The sequence below is a fragment of the Nerophis lumbriciformis genome, linkage group LG17 (genome assembly GCF_033978685.3).
Source record: "Nerophis lumbriciformis linkage group LG17, RoL_Nlum_v2.1, whole genome shotgun sequence".
Classification (NCBI taxonomy): domain Eukaryota; kingdom Metazoa; phylum Chordata; class Actinopteri; order Syngnathiformes; family Syngnathidae; genus Nerophis; species Nerophis lumbriciformis.
The window spans coordinates 28,203,263-28,223,063 of record NC_084564.2 but is presented as its reverse complement, the minus strand read 5'-3'; the positions used below and the strand labels follow the sequence as shown (position 1 = coordinate 28,223,063).

General features: G+C 39.0%; 1 protein-coding gene across 5 annotated transcripts in view; it reads right to left on the bottom strand.

Moving 5' to 3' along the window:
* The window catches only part of grik4 (glutamate receptor, ionotropic, kainate 4), a 1,016,493-nt gene that overhangs the window by 389,831 nt on the left and 606,861 nt on the right, over positions 1 to 19,801 (bottom strand). The window lies entirely within an intron of this gene.

The window sequence follows — 19,801 nt, the reverse complement described above, 5'->3', positions numbered from 1 at the left end:
ATAATGGCATTATAAGCAATAGTGACTGTTATTTTTCTGTCTTAATGGTTTATTTTCAATCTTTTTTCATATATAAGGCGCACCTTATATATGAAGGTGCGCCGTATAATCACTTCCTTGTGGTCTACATAACATGTAATGGTGGTTATTTGGTCAAATTGTTGCATAGATTATGTTTTACAGATCATCTTCAAGTCGCTTTCTGACAGTCGCTTCAGGATGCGCCGTTTTGAGGGCGGTCTTATTTACGTGGCTCACCTTCGGCGGCGTCTTCTTCCCATCATCTTTGATGTAGCGGTGTAGCATGCAACGACGGGAGTGAAAGAAGTGTCAAAAGATGGAGCTAACTGTTTTAATGACATTCAGACTTTACTTCAATCAATAACGGAGCAGCATCTCCTCATCCGTGGCTCACTAGAGCAAAAAAACACCGGAAATGTGTCCCGTGAAAAACCGTCCGACCGGAACGCTCTAATAACTAAAGTTCCCTGGGTGAATAATGTAAACTCACTACACCGGTATGTTTTAGCGCTTTCATGGTGAGTTTACCGATAGATATAAGTAAAAACATTACATTACTTTATATTAAAAATGGCAACAGCGGAGGATGAATGTCCCATAACAAGAAGATAGAGAAAAAGAAGAAAATGTTATCGACTACTTTGTCTCCACGGACTACAAAGGCGGACGCGCGCAATTTTTCAGGACTTATGCAGATCCCAAATACAGATCAGCAGGTACCAGAAGGTAAAAGGATCGCAAAAATGCGCTGCCTGACCAGGGCTCAGAAAATCTGTAGAGACTCCTCCCACCCCCACCAAGGACTGTTTTCACTGCTGGACTCTAGAAAAGAGGGTCCGCAGCCTCCGTAGCAGAACCTCCAGGTTCTGTAAAAGCTTCTTCCCTCAGGCCATAAGACTCTTGAACGCATCATAATTATCCCCTCAATTCTCCCCAAAAACGGATTACCCTCGCTGGAATATAAAGACAATATAACATACATCCATAAACGTGGATGCATATGCAAAAGTATATATACATTTATCTGTACAGTAATCTATTTATTTATATCTGCACCTTATTGCTCTTTTAACCCTGCACTACCATGAGCTAATGCAACAACATTTCGTTCTTATCTGTACTGTAAAGTTCAAATTTGAATGACAATTAAAATGAAGTCTAAGTCAGAAAAGTAGCTTTTGCATAATATTGCGAAACAAAACGGCATATAATTTGTCTTGCCTTATACACACACCATAATAATACTGGTATGTTGAAGCACAGTACAAACCATCAAGCGGTGCAGCTTCATAGCTTACCAAAGTTGTACTAAAACATTTTGATAGATTTTTGAGTGCTGTGTGTAATGTTCTATATTTTCAATGGAACTTATAAAATGTTGGTGTTGTTTACTTGAGTCATAGTGCCATCTACTGGTCACACTTATCATTTCACCATGTACCAAATAAAATAGCTTCGAGGTCGGTAAGCAAAACCAGAACTATTCCGTACATTAGGCGCACCGGGTTATAAGGTGCACTGTGGAGTTTTGAGAAAAAATAAGGATTTTAAGTGTGCCTTATAGTCCGGTAAATATGATACTTATTATACCATCACGTGAGCTATCTATTGATATATATTCCTGGTTATTTTCTCTCCCAAATAGAAAATGGCAATATTAACAAACAGTAACCCACCCATCTGATTTAAGATGCACCATTAGGCCACCAGCCAATCTTCTCATCTCCCGAAGAACACTTTCTCCGAGGCTTGCTGCTGCTGCAGACTGTGCGCCTATCAAATATTCAATAAAAGGTTTATTTCCCAAAGGCCGATTTCTCTTCCCAAATTGCTGCATTTTCAGAATTATTGTACAGTCTTGGTAGGTATAGAAGTAATCCGCAATTTACCCTCTTTGTGTGATTCCCACTGCCATCTGTACTTAATATGCATCTGCAGATGCAGGTGGTCCTTGAAGTAGTTTCCCTTAAGGCATGTCATACGAAATGCAAACTCGCACTTACTAAGACAATTGGATTATTAGTCCAAGGCTTCATTTAATTAACTTTGGGTGAACATTTGTCAAAACATGTACTCAAGACCGTGTTATATGCGCTATTTATTCTCTGAGAACACAGCACATATGATAGTGGCGCTGTTACTAAACCCCCACAAATATGACTCTCGTTATAAGGAGCGGTTAGAAATTATTCACACACCTCAAAACTCCCTGCAAAACATCCAAAACAACCTTAAGGTGTTTGCTCGACTCACTACGCAATTTGGTTCACACCTGCAGGGGACTGACAAGCACATGTCTGGAAAATGAGAGCGTGATTAGTCGGAAAAAAAAATGGCCGCAGTAAAGCAAAACATCTTTGAAGGTTGCACGCACATGATTTAGCAACTCATTGTCCATAAGTCATTGACCATATGTCTAATAATTATACAACTTTGAGGTATTGTACTGTATTTTTGGAGTATAAGTCGCACTGGAGTATAAGTCGCACCTGCTGAAAATGCATAATAAAGAAGGAAAAAAACATATATAAACCACACTGGAGCCCGGCCAAACTATGAAAAAAACTGCGACTTATAGTCCGAAAAATACGGTATATACCGAGGGTGTCAAACTAATTTTAGATCGGGGGCCACGTGGAGAAAAATCACAGCACGATAACATAAAAATAAAGATAACTTCAGATTGTTTTCAATGTTTAAAAATAGAACAAGCACATTCTGAAAATGTACAAATCATAATGTCATTGGGGTTTTTTACATTTACATGTTGCGGTTAATGGTATTCTACCTTTATTTGTCGTTATTTATACTTTCTGAATAAATTATCAGTCAACTCATTGGTAGTTTGCTCATTTTCCTCAACTGATGTACTAACATCATGTGGTTTATTTTTTTGTATACATATGTAGCATCCAATGTTCCCTCTATTTGTTCATGTGTGTGAACAAATGCAAAAACACCCTGAGCATTCAGTGGAGCACATGTGAGCAACATCAGACGTGCACATTATGTCCACACCAGCAGCACCTATCCCAAAGCTGACTTAAAGGCCTACGGAAACCCACTACTACCGACCACGCAGTCTGATAGTTTATATATCAATGATGAAATCTTAACATTGCAACACATGCCAATACGGCCGGGTTAGCTTACTAAAGTGCAATTTTAAATTTTACGCAAAATATCCTGCTGAAAACGTTTTGGTATGATGACGCCTGCTGATTGTAGCGGACATTTTGGGACAGCATGGTGGCCAGCTATTAAGTCGTCTGTTTTCATCACAAAATTCCACAGTATTCTGGACATCTGTGTTGGTGAATCTTTTGCAATTTGTTCAATGAACAATGGAGACAGCAAAAAAGAAAGCTGTAGGTGGGAAGCGGTGTATTGCGGCAGGTGTTGTGCCGGATAACGCACCCCCGCCGTAGAATGCACCCCCTGACTGTTTTGCCGGATAACACAGCCGGTGTTTCATTGTTTACATTCCCGAAAGATGACAGTCAAGCTTTACCATTGGCCTGTGGAGAACTGGGACAACAGAGACTCTTACCAGGAGGACTTTGAGTTGGATACGCAGACACGGTACCGTGAGTACGCATGCAGTTGCGGATTCAAAACATTTGATCGCTTGCCCGTACGTGCGTGCTGCTATGTGCATGTCATGTACGTAACTTTGGGGACTTTGGGGAAATATATGTGCTGTATGAACTTTGGGGAGGTGAATGGTTCTTTGGGCTGTGGGATTGAGTGTGTTGTGCAGGTGTTTGAGTTGTTTCGGCGAGTTATATGGACGGGAGGGGGGAGATGTTTGTTATGCGGGATTAATTTGTGGCATATTAAATATAAGCCTGGTTGTGTTGTGGCTAATAGAGTATACATATGTCTTGTGTTTATTTACTGTTTTAGTCATTCCCAGCTGAATATCAGGTCCCACCCGCCTCTCACAGCATCTTCCCTATCTGAATCGCTCCCACTGCCCTCTAGTCCTTCACTCTCACTTTCCTCATCCACAAATCGTTCATCCTCGCTCAAATTAATGGGGAAATTGTCGCTTTCTCGGTCCGAATCGCTTTCGCTGCTGGTGGCCATGATTGTAAACAATGTGCAGATGTGAGGAGCTCCACAACCTGTGACGTCACGCTACTCGTCTGCTACTTCCGGTACAGGCAAGGCTTTTTTATCAGCGACCAAAAGTTGCGAACTTTATCGTCAATGTTCTCTACTAAATCCTTTCAGCAAAAATATGGCAATATCGCGAAATGATCAAGTATGACACATAGAATGGACCTGCTATCCCCGTTTAAATACGAAAATCGCATTTTAGTAGGCCTTTAATAACAAGATACATGTTTTATTTTAATAATCAAATGATAGCAGTCTTTTTCATCACATTTTTTTTCCTATTATAAGTGATTCGGCCCATTTAAATGAATATAGCAAATACAATATTGTTTTTCAGAAGCTGTGTGCTGTAGTGTTTTATGTCTCGGTGGGGGTCGAGCTTCGGAAATAATTTGTACCCCTTTCAGAGATCACATTTATTTCCGCTTAATATATATTTTTATTGGCAGCACGGTGAAACAGGGGTTAGTGCATGTGCCTCACAATACGAAGGTCCTGAGTAGTCCTGAGTTCAATCCCGGGCTCGGGATCTTTCTGTGTGGAGTTTTCATGTTCTCCCCGTGACTGCGTGGGTTCCCTCCGGGTACTCCGGCTTCCTCCCAGCTCCAAAGACATGCACCTGGGGATAGGCCCCTCCCACCTCCAAAGACATGCACCTGGGGATAGGTTGATTGGCAAAACTAAATTGGTCCTAGTGTGTGAATGTGAGTGTGAATGTTGTCTGTCTATCTGTGTTGGCCCTGTGATGAGGTGGTGACTTGTCCAGGGTGTACCCCGCCTTCCGCCTGAATGCAGCTGCAATAGGCTCCAGCACCCCCCGCGGCCCCAAAAGGGACAAGCGGTAGAAAACGGATGGATGGATATATTTTATTAGCATTTCTAGTAAAAACATTCCATGATTAATATTCATACGACAAATTAGCATTCTTGATAAATGACAGTAGATTATTAAGCACATCTGTTTGGGGAGTCATAGTGTAATGATCTGGAATTTAAACTTTGTGTGGTGTTGGAGTTATCTGACTTTTTGTGTGGCCATAAATGCATCACTAGCGAAGTGTGGTGAGTGCTTGCGTTGGTGCAAGTGAGAGAGAGAGAGAGAACGGCTGCTGTGGTTATGATAGATGACAAAGAGTTGGCTTAAGCCCGGTTTATACGACAGACAATGCCCAGTTTTGAGAGATATACGTTTTTTTTTTACTATGTTTTTGTTGTGGTTACGGCCGACAAACAGTTTTGCTCAATAAAGTGATGGATTGAATTCCTGCCCTCTTTAAATCGTCTCTACAGACGTACTAATTTACCAGTGTTGACGAACATTGTTTTCTCTGTTGTGGCCGCTGGTGAGTAACCTGTTACTCACAGTTGCTTTGCGAAATCATACAGAACAAATTGTTATGTTTATTTTGTTTATAGTTCAGATGGGATTTGATTCTGTGCGCAGAGGGCGTGTGAGCAATGAGCAATTGCGCAGGCGCGCACCTTACAGGGAACGTTGGAAGCATCATCTACAAAGATAGAAATAATTGCTATTGCAGCATCTAGTGGACACATTTAGAACTGCAGTTTCTTTCATTCAAATATTTCGGCTCATTTTTATACTTAGCAAACTCATCCCACCTGTTCGCGGGCCTGATCCGGACCGCGGGCCGTACGTTTGACACCCCTGGTATATATGTTTTATATGTAGGGATGTTTCGATCACAGTGTTGTGCTACCAATTCTGATACTGTTGATCTATGAGGGTAATCGGCCGATACTGATACGATCACCTGTATTAACTGTAAATTGTATTTATTTATGGTGAGCGCTATCAACAGTTTGAAATAGAGTTTGTGTATATTTCGAACAAAGTTTAACAATATCAACACAATATTCAAACTTGTTCTTTATTCTATTGTATTACGTACATTTTTTGGAGCAAAAACAAAGTCAATAGTTCGCAATAACTAAACAAAAGTAAAATTAGTATTTTGACACCACCAATTTATGGATCGGTCGGCTTTCCTCTTACTTGTGCTCACTGTGCAATACTGACAAACCAACATATGTTGTTATATTATCCTCCCTCTACTCCCAGGGCTGTCAAACTCCTTTCGGATCGGGGGCCACATGGAGAAAAATCTACTCCCAAGTGGGCCGGACTGGTAAAATCATGGCACGATAACTTAAAAATAAAGATAACTTCAGATTGTTGTCTTTGTTTAAAAATACGACAAGCACATTCTGAACATGTATAAATCATAATGTTGTTGTTGTTTACACTTACATGTTGCGGTTAATAGTAGTCTATCTTTATTTGTCGTTATTTATACTTTCTGAATAAATGTTGTGATAATGTTCATCAGTCAACTCATTGGTGTTAATTTTCAATCTATCAAGATAAAAAAAAAATATCAAAATCAAATTACAGGAAGTTATATATGTAGTTTGATCATTTTCCTCGACTGATGTACTAACATCTTTTTTTTTTTTTTTTTACATATGTAGCATAATTTACAAAAATACAAATAATTACTATTGCAATATCTTGTGGACATATTTAAAACTGCAGTTTCTTTCATTAAAAAATGTTGGCTCATTTTTATACTTAGCAAACTCATCCCGCGGGCCGGATAAAACCTGTTTGCGGGCCTGATCCGGCCTGCGGGCCGTACGTTTGACACCCCTGCTCTATCCATCCATCCATTTTCTACCGCTTGTCCATTTTTTGGGGGTTGCGGGGGGTGCTGGAGCCTAACTCAGCTGCATTCGGGTAGAAGGCAGGGTAGCCGTATTCATATACTTGTTGATTACATATTAATAACTGCTTAATTTCTGCTTAAACAAGGTTTCATATACACTTCTTAAAGTTTGCTAAAAACGTATTTATTGGTGTTTTCTAAAACTCGCAAGGCGGTTTGGATTAGCTATTAGCATGACTGCCCCTGGCTTGCTCTTGGTGTGTAGAGTAACATGTTTAGCCTCGTCCTCCTGTGGTAATGGTACTCAATAATGGTACTTATTATACTAAGAAATGTAGTTAATTTGCCTTAATGGAGGTGATAATTATTAGCTAAGAGAAGCGGCTCTACATTGTGTATCAGGACACATAATTAGTTGCTATCCGCTTCTGAGCTGGGGGTCTAAAAATAGCAATATAGCAATACAGTGTCAACCACAGAAAATCAGCGTTTGTGATCATCATTAAAATATATTAATCAGCAATGGTGATCGCATAGCTTTTCGTTAAATTGGACGATACCGACCTGTGGCCCATCGATCGATCAGCACATACCTAATTACAGTGTTTTTCAACCACTGTGTCGCGGCTCTGTCGTGAGATACAGTCTGGTGTGCCGTGGGGAGATTATCTAATGTCACCTAATTGGGTTAAAAATATTTTTTGCAAACCAGTAATTATAGTCTGCAAATTACGTGTTGTTGTTGAGTGTCGGTGCTGTCTAGAGCTCGGCAGAGTAACCGTGTAATACTGTTCCATATCAGTAGGTGGCAGCAGGTAGCTAATTGCTTTGTAGATGTCGGAAACAGCGGGAGGCAGCATGCAGGTAAAAAGGTGTCTAATGCTTAAACCAAAAAAAACAAAAGGTGAGTGCCCCTAAGAAAAGGCATTGAAGCTTAGGGAAGGCTATGCAGAACAAAACTAAAACTGAACTGGCTGCAAAGTAAACAAAAACAGAATGCTGGACGACAGCAAAGACTTACTGTGGAGCAAAGACAATGTACATCCGAACATGACATGACAATCAACAATGTCCCCAAAAAGAAGGTTAAGAACAACTGAAATATTCTTGATTGCAAAAACAAAGTAGATGCGGGAAATATCGCTTAAAGGAAGACATGAAACTGCTTCAAGAAAATACCAAAAAAAGAGAAAAAGCCACCAAAAAAGGAGCGCAAGACAAGAACTAAAACACTACGCACAGGAAAACGGCAAAAAACTCCAAATAAGTCAGGGTGTGATGTGACAGGGGGTGACAGTCCATCTACTTTGAGACAAGAGCTACAGTACAATGAAACATGGTTGGTTATGGTTTAAAGTCATATCCAACAATTGCGACAATGACTTTTTACTGTCAACTGATTTAGTTTTTTAATGATTTCTGCTGGTGGTGTGCCTTCAGATTTTTTCAACACAAAAAATGTGCCTTGGCCCAAAAAAGGTTGAAAAACACTGGTCTAGCATGACCGCATGACTAAGTACTTCATACACCAAACTTCTTTAGCCAGCATTTGCAGTCCTCGACTGTCCCTGCTGTAACTCTGAGATACGACACAAGGCAAGGAGCGGCGCTCGTAATTTTCAAAAGTAGATACGGTGAAACAAATGTCGGTTGACAACCATTTCTCACTAAAATGGGGAGGCTGAGGTCCTTGGCACTAGTATTTCACATGGCAGGAGGATTGGGTCTTGTCCCTGCCGGCTAGTGTTTAGTTGCAGTATGACTGAATTGCTTGACAGTTTTAGAACTCACTCACTCACTCATCCAAACCACCAGGAAATGTCATGGCTATTTGGATGGTACATTAACCCAAGGGGTTCTTAACCTTTTTGACTTTGCGGCCAAACTTTTCTATTACAGAGGGTCCCGGGGCCGACCCAAATATCAACTCTGAAATAATAACCTTAGTCTTGATTTTAATTGTATTCACTAATTATATCTAACCTACAGTACTTACAGTTTACAACCTTGTCAAATGTAATAAACCATGTGTTAATCACACTATTATCAAGCGTCAATAAAAAATAATACAAACTGCATAAGAAGGGACTGATAAAAACTGATGAAAAACAAACATTACACAGTGCTAAAATAAATACATTCTGACTACATTAATTATATTTGTTTCTTAAATAAACTGTCGATAAAATTAAAGTACACATTAAAATACAGCTTCACTACTTTAGTCAAAATGCTTGCGCTTAAACTTTAGCTCCAGACGTTTGTTTGAGATTGCTATTACTGCCACAAGTGGTGGAACAGTGTATTACACATGACTACCGCTGCGGACCACAGCTAAGAAACAGATATTTATTTTGCCGACCAAATGGGCCCCGGCTCTATGGTTAACACTGGATCAACCATGCTTGAGCTTCTTTCAGAACAGCACATAGCAAACAGCAGCATGGTCTTTCGGCCATGCAGCAATAACCTATCCTACTGGACGTGACGGTGCGGCCAATTTGCCAGCTGTTAGTCAATCTAATTTTGTGTCATTTATATGCACAGTCTGTTAACATGTTTTTTTACTGTCTTGTTCATATAATTACAACATGTAAAAAGCAATTGTCACTGGTGAATTGTTTATTTAAAAACGACATCAAATCGACCATTTTGCAAAAAGCTGAGTCCTACGCATCGCTCAGGTGAGCGTCTCTCAAATGGATCCTCAGTATCCTTAAACAAGATACTCAACTCCCAGTCGCTCTTGATGCTGAATGAGGAAATGTCAAAAGCGCTTAGAAGTTAACTTTGTTTGTTTTTGTTTGAAGTATTTATTTCAAACCTGCACAATACAACAACACACATTTTTTTTAATTTTTTTTTTTACATTTTGGCAGAGACATTTATGCATGGCTTGAAAAGGGGTTGGATGAAGCAATTGCTTATAATATCCCAACCCCTCTCACTCACTCCCTATTTAACATAAACAATATAATACAAGAACAATACTATACAAACAAAAACAAGAAAAACTCCTATACACTAACAATACAATAGTACCACTGTTACTATGGTACAAGACAAGACAAGACAAAACACACACACACACACACACACACACACACACACACACACACACACACACACACACACACACACACACACACACACACACACACACAGGCCCAAACACTCTCTGACCATACACCTCTCTCCCATCGCTCTGTGCTGAGGGCATCACTCTCTTTCCTCCTCGTACTTCTTCAGTACTTCTTTTTTAAACAGTATTTTAAATTGAATCATGTTAGAACATGTTTTTAACTCGTCCCCTAAGTTGTTCCACAGACTGACTCCACGCACTGAAATGCACATTGATTTTAAAGTTGTTCTAAATTTAGGCAAATGTAATTTGTTGTTTCCTCTTAGACTGTAACTATGGTGAGCATCTCTATCCTGGAATAGGTTCTGTATATTGGATGGTAGAGAGTTTTGGGATGCCCTAAACATAATTTGAGCAGTTTTAAAGTTGATTACATCGTACAGTTTAAGTTGCTTTAACTCCATGAATAGTGGATTTGAATGATGTCTGTAGTGAACATTGGACACAATCCTAATGGCCTTTTTCTGTAGAGTGACTAAAGGCTGTAGATGAGATTTATAACAATTTCCCCAGACTTCAACACAATAGTTTAAATATGACATAATGAATGAATGATACAATAACAGCAGAGCATTGGTGTTCAATAAATGACATGATCTCCTCATCATTCCAACACATTTAGCAACTTTTGTCCTTAGGTAACTTATATGAGGCTTCCATGATATATTTTCATCTATTACCACTCCTAAAAATGAATTTTGTTGGACATATTCTATTGATGTATCATCAATAACAATCCTGATGGGTATTTCACTTTTGCGATTGCTAAAGAGCATGATTTTGGTCTTCTTTAAATTCAGAGACAATTTGTTGGTATTAAACCACGTTTTTAACTTGATCATCTCAGTTACAGAGGCCAGAAGTTGCTTCACGTCGTCACCTGCACATGTAATGGTTGTATCGTCAGCAAAGAGGATGAACTTCAGCAGTGTTGACACTTTACATATTTCATTAATATACATTATAAATAGTGTGGGTCCTAATATCGACCCCTGGGGGACTCCACAGGTTATGTTCATGAGTGTAGATTGATGTTGGTCGATCTGAACAATCTGCTGTCTCTCATTCAAGTAGCTCTTCAGCCATTTCCCTGCCAATCCCCTTATGCCATAGTTTTCCAGTTTATTTACCGAAATCTGGTGGTCAATGGTATCGAAAGCCTTTTGCAGATCAATATAAATTCCTATAACAAATTTGTTTTTCTCGATACCATTAGTAATGTTCTCTATTAAATCACTTAAAGCTAATGAAGATGACCTATTTTGTCGGAACCCATATTGACAATCATATAATAATTTGTGCTTTCCAATGAAGCCACGAAGTCTATTATCAAATTATTTTTCCAATATTTTTGACAACTGTGGCAGAAGTAATACGATACTTGTGTCCGCACGGCGGCCTGCATGTAGTCAGGAACCAGTCAGGAGATCTGGGTTCTAATATCTGTTTGGGCATCTCTGTTGGGAATTTGCATGTTCTCCCCATCCGTGTTTAGGTTTTCCCCGGGTACTCCAGCCAGCTTTTTGCCATGTTCCAAAAACATGTAGATTATGTTAGGTTAATTGGAGACTCCAAATTGTCCATGAGTTTGAATGGTTGTTTGTCTATATGTGCTCTGTGATTGGCTGGCGACCAGTCTAGGACACATGCTGCTTCTTGCTCAAAGTCAGCTAGGATAGGCTCCAGCTCCGACCCTAGTCAGTGAATGGTATAAAAATGGATGGATACTACCTGTCATGATTCCACATGACAGTTTGGAATTTGTTCATTATTTTTACTTCCTGTCCTGGCGTTCTTGTTTTGTCATTTGTGTCCTTTACTTTCTGTCCCTTGTCCTGCCATGGCGCCTGTACCCAATTGTTAATTACTTCTATTTACTTCCACCTTGTTCCATCCTTCAGTGCTCGTTTGTTCGCTGATGATGTCGCATGTCAGCTTTTGCCATGATCCCAGGAGAAGGTGTATTCAATTGGAAAACTAGGCGGAATAACAGGTCTAGCAGGAAACTAGAATATGGCATTAACCAAATAATGAACCACCACTGAAGGAGAAAACAAGGTGGAACTAATGGTGCATTGTATTTGTACTGGGAAGTTGGAATGTCCGAGTTCTCAGTCGGAAATTTTAACTGGAACGCCCCCTGAGGTAAAATTTCCTACTCGGAAAGTTGGAGAGCCCTCGCCAACTCCTAGTTGGCTTCAAAGATGACTGCTCTAAATTTAAACATTCATGTAGGCTTCTATAATATCTGTTATTAGCACTTCTATTTTTTTGTCGCAGTAAATCAGCCATCAGCCATTTACAAAACCCAAAATCAGTGAAGTTGGCACGTTGTGTAAATCGTAAATAAAAACATAATTCAATGATTTGCAAATCCTTTTCAACCTATATTCAATTGAATAGACTGCAAAGACAAGATACTTAACGTTCAAACTGGAAAACGTTATTTTTTGAAAATATCAGCTCATTTGGAATTTGTTTCAAAAAAGCTGGCACAAGTGGCAAAAAATACTGAGAAAGTTGAGGAATTCTCATCAAACACTTATTCGGAACATCCAACAGGTGAACAGGCTAATTGGGAACAGGTGGGTGCCATGATTGGGTATAAAAGCAGCTTCCATGAAATGCTCAGTCATTCACAAACAACGATGGGGCGAGGGTCACCACTTTGTGAACAAATGTGTGAGCAAATTGTCAAACAGTTTAAGAACAACATTTCTCAACCAGCTATTGCAAGGAATTTTGGGATTTCACCATCTACAGTCCGTAATATCATCAAAAGGCTCAGAAAATCTGGATAAATCCCTGCACATAAGCGGCAAGGCTGAAAACCAACATTGAATGCCCGTGACCTTTGATCCCTCAGGCGGTACTGCATCAAAAAGCGACATCAGTGTGTAAAGGATATCACCACATGGACTCAGGAACACTTCAGAAAACTTGTGTGTGTTCAAGTTGAAGGAAACGGAAACTACAAATAAAATGACCTCAAATATACCTAAAATACGAGGCATAATGATGCATTATGTATATACAGCTAGCATAAATAGCATGTTAGCATTGATTAGCTTGCAGTTATGCAGTGACCAAATATGTCTGATTAGCACTCCACACAAGTCAATAACATCAACAAAGCTCACCTTTGTGGATTCACGCATAGCATAAAACGTTTGGTGGACAAATAGAGAAAAAGAAGGAGTGGCATAAAATATGTCAAGCATCAAGGAAAGTTGTACATGTAAACAAACTACGGTGCATTCAAGGACTTCCGAAATAAGGACACAATGTTTAATGTCAACAGTGGGATTTCTAACAATTAGGAAGGTTTGTGTCATGTTTGTCCTCCTACAGAAACCATATTAAAACAAAATTATTATTTTTTCCTCATCTTTTTCCATTTTCCTAAATTTTTCAAAAAGCTCCAGGGAGCCACTAGGGCGGAGCTAAAGAGCCGCTTGTGGCTCGAAAGCCGCGCGTTGCCGACCATCGACTTAGACCTACTACTGTATTTTAATGTTGGTCATGATGGTGGTAAGTTTTTTCTGAGGTGGTACTTGGTGAAAAAAAAATTTAGAAACATTGTCATAATTGATTTATTTACTTATATATTTATTTATTTAAACACAAAAATTGTAAAACTACCCTTGTTTGAAATAAAGTTAACTATGACAATTTCAAAAAACGTAGGACAAATAAATTATTAAATGTGAAATTGCAAGGTTCAGCCAAAATTGAAACTTACAGTCGTGATCAAAAGTTTACATACACGAGTAAAGAACATAATGTCATGGCTGTCTTGACTTTACAATAATTTGTACAACTCTTATTTTTGTGTGAAAGAGTGATTGGAGCACATACTTGTTGGTCACAAAAAACATTCATGAAGTTTGGTTCTTTTATGAATTTATTATGGGTCTACCGAAAATGTGACCGAATATACTGGGTCAAAAGTATACATACAGCAACATACATTATACATTTTGGTGATGTAGAAAAGTTACCATCAAATCAAATTAGCTTCATGGCATGGCCTCTTAACTTCATGTGAGTGATTATGATTGACGATACCTGTTGACTTCTCTGAGCCCATTTAAATAGGGCTCATGTGATGCAGTCATTAGACTCGGTTACAAATTCTTCAGGGCAACCTAAAATCATCAGCGTTCATTACGTCTCGTCTCGATTACTGTAACATATTATTTTCGGGTTTCCCTATGTCTAGCATTAAAAGATTACAGTTGGTACAAAATGCGGCTGCTAGACTTTTGACAAGAACAAGAAAGTTTTAACATATTACGCTTATACTGTATATACCTTTATATACCTATACTGGCTCACCTGCACTGGCTTCCTGTGCACTTAAGATGTGACTTTAAGGTTTTACTACTTACGTATAAAATACTACACGGTCTAGCTCCAGCCTATCTTTCCGATTGTATTGTATCATATGTCCCGGCAAGAAATCTGCGTTTAAAGAACTCCGGCTTATTAGTGATTCCCAGAGCCCAAAAAAAGTCTGCGGGCTATAGAGCGTTTTCTATTCGGGCTCCAGTACTATGGAATGCCCTCCCAGTAACAGTTAGAGATGCTACCTCAGTAGAAGCATTTAAGTCCCATCTTAAAACTCATTTGTATACTCTAGCCTTTAAATAGCCCCCCCCTTTTTTTTAGACCAGTTGATCTGCCGTTTCTTTTCCTTTCTCCTCTGCTCCCCTCTCTTTTGTGGAGGGGGAGACACACAGGTGGCCATGAATGAAGTGCTGGCTGTCCAGAGTCGGGACCCGAGGTGGACCACTCGCCTGTGCATCGGTTGGGAACATCTCTGCACTGCTGACCCGTCTCCACTCGGGATGGTTTCCTGCTTGCCCCACTATGGACTGGACTCTTACTATTATGTTAGATCCACTGTGGACTGGACTCTCAGACCCACTCAACGTCCATTGCATTCGGTCTCCCCTAGAGGGGGGGTGGGGCGGGTTACCCACATATGCGGTCCTCTCCAAGGTTTCTCATAGTCATTCACATCGACGTCCCACTGGGGTGAGTTTTTCCTTGCCCTTATGTGGGCTCTGTACCGAGGATGTCATTGTGGCCTGTGCAGCCCTTTGAGACACTTGTGATTTAGGGCTATATAAATAAACATTGATTGATTGATTGATTGATTGACAATGCTGAAGAAACAAGTCAATGTCAGAAAACCAACACATTTAGCTGAGCGGCACCAATTTTGTCAAGAGGAGTGATTAAAAATTCCACCAGAAGCTTGTGGATGGCTACCAAAAGCGCATAATGGCAGTGAAACTTGCCAAGGGACATGTAAGCAAATATTAACATTGCTGTATGTATACTTTTGACCAAGCAGATTTGCTCACATTTTCAGTAGACCCATAATAAATTCATAACAGAACCAAACTTCATGAATGTTTTTTGTGACCAACAAGTATGTGCTCCAATCACTCTATCACAAAAAAAATAAGAGTTGTAGAAATTATTGGAAACTCAAGACAGCCTTGACATTATGTTCTTTACAAGTGTATGTAAACTTTTAACCCTGACTGTAAGCAAGAATCAATTAGTTCCACTTCAAAGTTTACTGCTTTGTTGACTGGAACTCAGTATCAAAGAATACACAAATAGAAACTGCTAAAAATCACGTCACATTCTCATTCCCAACAGTCTCTGCAATTGAGTAAATAGACACCCACGGCTACTATTTGTAAGGAAAAAACAAAAACATTAGATCCATGGCAATCAACCCGTATCTCTGAAATATGCAGAAATTCCCTTTGTGGCATCTTAAATATTCATACAGTGGAATTATCACATCAGTCAGCAAAGACGATCAATGCCAACTGACACAGCAGGGAAACATTGTTCTGTTGTCTCATCTAACGGACTTGAAAGATAGCTTGGAGGACATTGACATGGCCAATAAATGCCCACCGTCTTCACATGAAAGCATTAACGACTTGAGACCTAAATGAACATTGACATGTACAGTATGTCTTTATAATCAACTATAATATATGTTAAATGATTCATAAATAGTGCAACAGCCGGCATCAGAAAGCTTGTAAAGAGAAATATGCGCTGTCAGACTTGAATTATATGAATATTTTCACTGCCAAGACCACGTGGATCAAACACGTCACTTCATACCCCGTAATTAGTGGAATGTGATGATTGCATGCGGATGTTTTTACTCTAACGTAAAGTGATATTTATGAGAGCGAACCTCGCTCACTTGATCGCTCACTCGATCGCTCACTCGAATTTCAGAGCGAGTGAAGGCAGCGTTTAAGTGGAATGGATGAAATGAAAAAACGAGGCAGACAAAATCACCCTAAAAAAAAAGCAAAACAGCCAATTTCACAGAGCATGCATTTTCCTTCACAAATTCATTAGTTACACTTGTAGGTTACAACATCCATTATAACATTGATTACCATCTGAGAGGTATTCATTCAACTCCGTTTTTAGCTTTGTACTTAATAGATAAACAATACAGTCCCGGGGAAACTTTAGGACACCACACACACTACAAAATGTTGGGATAAAAAATAACCCAATTTTAACTCAACTGCTGGTTCAGAAAAGGACAAACCCCCTATTTGAGTTATTTTAACACATTTTGGGTTAATTTTCTCAACCCAACTTTTGCGTTGAATTATTTCACCAAAAAGTTGAGTTATAATAACTTAATGTTGGGTTATTCCCAACCAAACTATCGGGGTAAATTATTTAACCCAAAAGTTGAGTTATGCTAACTCAATGTTGGTTGATTCATAACCCAAATATTGGGTTGAATTTGTTTAACACGAAAGCTAAGTTATGCTCACTACAATGTTGGGTTATTCCAAACCCAACTATTGGGTTGCGCAATTTAGCGCTCCTTGACCCAATAGTTGGTTAAAAATGATACATTTTACTGCTGGTTTGTCCCACTCCTTACCAACTACTGATCAAAATGATTTGTATTCCATTAAAATATACTCAAAAGCAAGAAATGAGTGACATTTATTTTACAAGAATTGCAGTGTATGGTCACTACAATATTGGGTTATTCCAAACCCAACTATTGGGTTGCGCAATTTAGCGTTCCTTGACCCAATAATTGGTTAAAAATTATACATTTTACTGCTGGTTTGTCCCACTCCTTACCAACTACTGATCAACATTATTTTTATTCCATTAAAATATACTCAAAAGCAAGATATTAGTGGCATTTTTTTTTACAAGAATTGCAGTGTATGGTCACTACAATGTTGGGTTATTCCAAACCCAACTCTTGGGTTGTGCAATTTAACGCTCCTTGACCCAATAGTTAGTTAAAAATAATACATTTTAATGCTGGTTTGTCCCACTCCTTACCAACTACTGATCAACATTATTTTTATTCCATTAAAATATACTCAAAAGCAAGATATTAGTGGCATTTTTTTATACAAGAATTGCCGTGTATGGTCATAGTTGTCACAGCGGGGTCGCATTTTACTGCGTGGATCGTTCTCCCAGGATGCCGACGGGAGTCCAGAGGCAAAGTGCAGGTAAGGAAATTATTTATTGTCCATAAATCATGCGAGATACAAACAAAAGATCACCAGCGTGCCCATAGCACGGGAATAGCAAACAAGAAAAGCTTAGCATGTAAGCAGGCAAACACAAAGGCGGAGCTTAGCTCAGGAATCAAATTAGTAGCCGTCGTAACTTGTTGCGTGGAAGCAAATAAGAAAGACAGACTGAGTGTGGCAATAAGCAGGGAATAAGTAGCTCTCTGATTAGTGCCCAGGAGCAGGTGAGCGTCCTGAACACTAATCAGAGGCAGGTGAAAACAATCTGCAGTCATGGCAACTAAAACACAAATCAAGGGGTGCTCAAAACAGGAACTGAGGGAGTCAAAAACTAAACAAACATGACAGATCATGACATTAGTACTTCTATACAGCATGCTAAAATATTTTCATGTACATAAGATGTGTGATTTTAAATAATGTTAATGAGATTAATCCTTAATAAAATTCCCTTCAATAAAAAAGTACCTTTTTTAATAAAAAAAGCCTTTCACCTAAAATGCATTACTCATTGAAAAACAACCCACAAATGGTTCATAGTTTTGAAAACCCAGAAATTTAGTTAAAATAATACCCTTATAACCCCAAAAAATGGATTGCTCTTCATAAAAATAACTCAAAAATGTAACCTAACACTCGCAAATCATACATTGGGTTATCAAAATAACCCAGCATTTTTTAGTGTGCAGGGTGAAAAGTTGTCAAAATGTGAACTTATTTTGGTTTGCCTGTGCTAAAATTGTTCTAATAAATACACCATTTGTCATCAAACCCCCAAAGTTTGACCCTATGAGTCAGATTGATTTGAAATGTTCTCACACAGCTCTACAAAACATTCACTGTAACTTTAGGGTAGGGATATTAAAATTAAATATTTAGGGTCACATTTCCAGAAAGCTAAAGACCAGGGGTCCGGACGTCTCCCTTTATTTCCAGTCTTATTGTGTATATTCCGGAGAACCGGCATCCTCAACAGTGGATATTTGGTCTTGGTTTATTCATTTTGTCAGAGTTACAGGAGTGCTGTGCTGTTTTTAAGTACATTCTGCAAAAAAGCTAGTCAAATATCATCTGTATTAGAGCACTTTAGTGTTTTTGAGAATATGCTGCACATATGTGAATCCCTTCTTGATGATGACATAAGAGGACCTAAAATTGAACCTTGAAGAACACTACTAATATAAATAAAGAAGCTGGGTGGTACAAACCCCAAAACCAGTAAACTTGGCACATTGTGTAAATGGTAAATAAAAACAGAATACAATGATTTGCAAATCCTTTTCAACTTATATTCAATTGAATAGACCGCAAAGACAAGATATTTAATGCTCAAACTGAGAAACTTATTTTTATTTGTGCAAATAATCATTAACTTAGAATTTAATGGCAGCAACACATTGCAAAAAAAGTTGGCACAGGGGCATTTTACCACTGTGTTACATGGCCTTTCCTTTTAACAACACTCAGTAAACGTTTGAACAATGTTTGAAGCTTTTCAGGTGGAATTATTTCCCATTCTTGCTTGATGTACAGCTTAAGTTGTTCAACAATCCGGGGTCTCCGTTGTCGTATTTTACGGTTCATAATGCGCCACACATTTTTCAACAGGAGACAGGTCTGGACTACAGGCAGGCCAGTCTATTACCCACACTCTTTTACTATGAAGCCACACTGGCTTGGCATTAGCTTGCTGAAATAAGCAGGGGCGTCCATGATAACGTTGCTTGGATGGCAACATATGTTGCTCCAAAACCTGTATGTACCTTTCAGCATTAATGGTGCCTTCACAGATGTGTAAGTTACCTATGTCTTGGGCACTAATACACTAATACCTGTGCCAGCTTTTTTGAAACATGTTGCAGGCATCAAATTCCAAATGAGCTAATATTTGAAAAAAAAAAAAATGTTTTCCAGTTTGAACGTTAAGTACATTGTCTTTGCAGTCTATTCAATTGAATATAGGTTGAAAAGGATTTGCAAATCATTGTATTATGCTTTTACTTACCATTTACACAACGTGCCAACTTCACTGGTGTTGGGGTTTGTAGGTAGAGTGGCTGTCTTGTAACTGGAGTGCTCCCGCTTCAATCCAAGCCTGGAACGCACCAAATCCCTAACTTCTTCTTAATGTAGCATCAGTAGTTGCTATTGCATGTGTTTTCTGCTATGCCACGTTTTTTTATCGCTGTTATTCTGGATTGTTTGGGTTAACTTTTGCTCAATGCTTCCTGTTGCATCATTGTAAGGTTTTTGGTGCATCA